Source organism: Sinocyclocheilus rhinocerous, unplaced genomic scaffold (genome assembly GCF_001515625.1).
Source record: "Sinocyclocheilus rhinocerous isolate Xijiao unplaced genomic scaffold, SAMN03320098_v1.1 scaffold5255, whole genome shotgun sequence".
NCBI classification, from domain to species: domain Eukaryota; kingdom Metazoa; phylum Chordata; class Actinopteri; order Cypriniformes; family Cyprinidae; genus Sinocyclocheilus; species Sinocyclocheilus rhinocerous.
Window position 1 is genome coordinate 7848 of NW_015649278.1, and position 3845 is coordinate 11692.

Sequence of the window (3845 nt, forward strand, 5' to 3'; positions counted from 1 at the left end):
TCAGAGATCCAGTTTGATGATCCACCTTCAGTCTGTTTCTGAATCTCCCATCAAGAACATCATCAAATACAGTGATGCTGCCGGCCATTACATTGATTTGAGCTATTAAAGTGTTTTCAGATCCAAACCTCCACCGAATCAGATCCTCGTCCATCATTTCAGTAAAACCTGTGTTTAGAGTGACTGAATCTCCCTCCAGCATGGACACTAATTGCATTCCATCCGCATCAACACCTAGAAAACAGAGTTTGTCACAGTTTAAGGGTTAATAACTGTGTTTACATAAAATAGCTGGTTCAAAATGAGAAATTAAGATCAAACAGAACAGCAGAAGACTATTCATATTAATACAGTCCCTCATTCGGCCCCTTTAGTGCCTGGTTATGGGACGCCAAACATGCCAAGCCAAGCCAAGCACAACCTAAATGAACACAGCCATTTAATATTGATCCTGCAGAGCAGATTGTTTTCAAGAGTGCTGTGTAAACTAGTGGGAAGCATGAAACCACCCATTCACATACCCCTCTGAATTCTCTTTTAGAAAATTGAATTGTAAGCAAAACAACTTAAATGGTGAGTGAATGGTTTACATTAAAAACACGATCATAACTTACCAAACAGATGCCACAAGCAGAGCAAAATAAACAGGTGAACCATTGTCAAATAATAGTGCTTGAAATATGTGAAAGCTGGTAAAGCAACATGAGAGTCTTAGACTGTGAGATATTAATAGTGTTGCGTGTGAATTCTTCCCCACAAGATTTGATCACCACCCATCAAATGCACTACTCATGCACGTGTTGTTTGAACATGCTCATCTACCTTCTATTAAGTGTTACACTGTTCTTATTTTATCCTTTAACACAAGTTGTACCTTTTAAGTGCTACATCACTTTCAATTATTTATTTGACCTTTCTCACTCTTGTCTGTGGTCTGTGAGTTCAGTTCATTCAATTTATTAGTCCCCTTGTCATTTGTCTCCATGGTTTCTGATCTGGTTTCTTTTCTGTTCACCTGCTTAAAGATTAGTTCCTGTGTATTAATACCACGTTTCGTTCAGTTCTTGGTCCGTTATCATTAGTGTGTAGATTGGTTTGTGTTGTGTGTTTTTTTTTATCCGCAACTGAAATGTCTCCTTTGCCTGCACCAGCCTGTGACACTTGTCACAGTTCAGGGTGGAGGCTAGTGAAGGTTTTGAAACGCTGTTCTCTTGCTACCATCAACCGATCCCGCAAGCCACATGCTTCTAAACCACAGCAGGTTTAAAAAAACTGAAACTGAGCTTCTGAAGAGCCACACATTCAAGTGGAACACATTAATGTTATACTCTGCTCCGAGGCGCTGTGTAGATCTTGAGTGTATGATATACATTTCTGTAAAATAGTTAAAGATTCATTTAAACAACATACATTTCATTAGTTTATACAGCAACATTTAATTTATTAATACAATGTAAGTTCACAGACAGTGTGCAATAAATCGGCCATTACATTGATTTGAGCTATTAAAGTGTTTTCAGTTCCAAACCTCCACCGAATCAGATCCTCGTCCATCATTTCAGTAAAAACACATTAATGTTATACTCTGCTCCGAGGCGCTGTGTAGATCTTGAGTGTATGATATACATTTCTGTAAAATAGTTAAAGATTCATTTAAACAACATACATTTCATTAGTTTATACAGCAACATTTAATTTATTAATACAATGTAAGTTCACAGACAGTGTGCAATAAAAGCACATTTTTGTCATTTCTCAAATGCATGGCAAAAACAAACAAATAAATAAAAATTGTATTCATAGTGAGCTAAAATATATAGCTAAAGTGGCTCAGAGGGCAACACAAGTCACCTCACGGCTAGTTTTGTATACTCAGACCTTTGCCTAAGCACAAAGTGAATGCAGTGTGGGCATGATATCTGAGGCTGAGGCTGTCACAGCAAGAACATCCCTGGTCTCACACACTCTCAGAAAAAAAGGTACAAAAGCTGTCACAGGGGTGGTACCTTTTGAAAGGTAAACTTTTGCACCTAAAGGGTCTGTATTGGTACCTTATTTACAGTAGGTACATGTTAGTACCTGAAAGGTACAAAGGTGTAACTTTTGAAAAGATACCAAGCCAATGACAGCTTTTGTGCCTTTTTTTCTGAGAGTGTGTGAGACCAGGGATGTTCTTGCTGTGAGTGTCATACAGGGGATTATTCAGTTATGTTTTTGTTTTTGGGTAAATATGATTATCCACACTAATTCAAATGCATTAAATTCTCCATGCTGAATGCACTAGTGATGTTGGTGGTGGTACACAATAAAGGTAACTTTTTTTTCTGTTCTTTGGACTCATTATTTATATGTTATATATTTCCTGCGTTCAGTTCCTGTTTCCTTTGCCGCCTTGGTTTCTGATTATGGCCTAGTTTGCCACAGTACGCCTATGTTCCTCACCTTTTACTAAGCCAATGACAGCTTTTGTGCCTTTTTTTCTGAGAGTGTGTGAGACCAGGGATGTTCTTGCTGTGAGTGTCATACAGGGGATTATTCAGTTATGTTTTTGGGTAAATATGATTATCTACACTAATTCAAATGCATTAAATTCTCCATGCTGAATGCACTAGTGATGTTGGTGGTGGTACACAATAAAGGTCACTTTTTTTCTGTTCTTTGGACTCATTATTTATATGTTATATATTTCCTGCGTTCAGTTCCTGTTTCCTTTGCCGCCTTGGTTTCTGATTATGGCCTAGTTTGCCACAGTACGCCTATGTTCCTCACCTTTTACTAGCTCAGTTCTCATTATATCAGTGTATTTATGCCAAAGGTTCTCGCTGTGAGTTGTCTGTTCTTGTATTAATTTATCGGTGCCATCTAGTGGTTCCTAAGATATACAGCAGCCAATGCCAAAGGAAGAGGCTGAATTCAGAGCTGTACTATCAGACTGTTACTGTTTTTACCATATCTTTCTATGACAGAACTAGTTAGAGTAGACTGCTTGTATGTGATTCTGAATGTAGAATGTGCCTACATTTGGTCAACACAAAGGTGGAGTTGACAAAATGCATCTAAGCACAATTCTTTTTTTCATTATTTGAATATTGGGTGGTTTATCCAGGAGAATCAGGCATATTTTTAATAAAATTAGGCTCATTTTGACCTTATTGATTATTAAGGATGAGGCTTTATTTTTTATTTTTCTTTAAGGCTTTTGACACTGAGCACCAATTTTTTTAAAGCGTTTTTGGACTATAATTTTGAAATGCTATGAAAACTCAATGGGAGCAGCTCAGTAAAAATTAGGTCATGAAGTTTGTTGTAGAAGGAGGTATTCAGCAAAGGCAGCCCAGTATCTTTTATGATTAACAAATTACAAATAACAGATTTGTCAGGTTAGTTGAAGGTTGCTGTTTTGGATTTACAGAGCTGGGTAGTAACTGATTACATGTAAGTTAACACACCAAATACAGGTGTGTTTGGTTATACAGGTGCAGTGGAGTCAAAGTCAGTGAAGGAGGTAGATAATGTTAATCTACTTACTGATGTTACCAAAGAACCAAATGATATGATGCTGTGGTATTATAACAACACTCTCATAGCACTGATCAGTGGAGATCCCAGCAAGAGTTGTGTGTGATGTTGAAGGCCGGATATTCAGAGGCAGACTGGGGGTGGACTATGAGATGTATGATGGTCCTGATAGGAGTTTTAAAGAAAGACTTAAAGGGGTCATATGATGTTGCTAAAAAGAACATTATTTAGTGTATTTGGTGTAATGAAATGTGTTTATGCGGTTTAAGGTTAAAAAAACACATTATTTTCCACATAATGTACATTATTGTTTCTCCTCTATGCCC

The 3845-nt window shown here is 37.3% G+C and overlaps 1 pseudogene; it reads right to left on the reverse strand.

The window, feature by feature from the left end:
* LOC107710490 (uncharacterized) overlaps positions 1–3845 on the reverse strand; it is a 14652-nt pseudogene that overhangs the window by 3611 nt on the left and 7196 nt on the right.